We start from the raw sequence: 521 nt of genomic DNA, 5'->3' as shown, positions 1-521 counted from the left end.
CAAATTTATCTCAATTTTCTTTCTGTTTACTTATCTCAGATAACTTTTGGCTGTTATTTTCTGGCGTATATTTTGTGCAAATAAAAGCGTGTGGCATATCCGACCATATGACACTATTTATCACTAAACATGTAAAATGTCTGCACTAAAACCTAAATGTAAATATATATACCAAAATACGATAGTGAAAATCTCTCTCTCCCCACTCGCCAAAGAAAAGCTAACGATGTTTATTTTAATATTTATTTTATTGTTATCACAACTCTCGTGTTTGAAAAGCAATTAAGATATTTTCTGAGCGCGAGGGAGGGTGTAGAAAGGCAGTTCGTGTGAGTTTGGTTGGTTTTTCCTCGAAGCTTTTCCTTTGCACGGTGATGCATACTTTCTTTGCTCTCGGAGTGCCGGGGGTGAAGATGGCAGTAGGAGTAATGATAATTAAAAATGAAGGGAAAGTTGTTAGACTTGGAAGAAAGGTGTGTGGATATATATATTTTTTTAAGGGTGGGGGGTGAGGGGGTCAG

General features: G+C 36.9%; 1 protein-coding gene across 1 annotated transcript in view; it reads left to right on the top strand.

Moving 5' to 3' along the window:
- Positions 1–521, top strand: part of LOC119592702 (neuronal-specific septin-3-like) — a gene marked incomplete in the record, with an annotated part of 40,343 nt that overhangs the window by 14,345 nt on the left and 25,477 nt on the right.

Source organism: Penaeus monodon, chromosome 30, assembly GCF_015228065.2.
Source record: "Penaeus monodon isolate SGIC_2016 chromosome 30, NSTDA_Pmon_1, whole genome shotgun sequence".
NCBI lineage: Eukaryota > Metazoa > Arthropoda > Malacostraca > Decapoda > Penaeidae > Penaeus > Penaeus monodon.
This window is presented reverse-complemented; position numbering and strand designations above follow the sequence as displayed.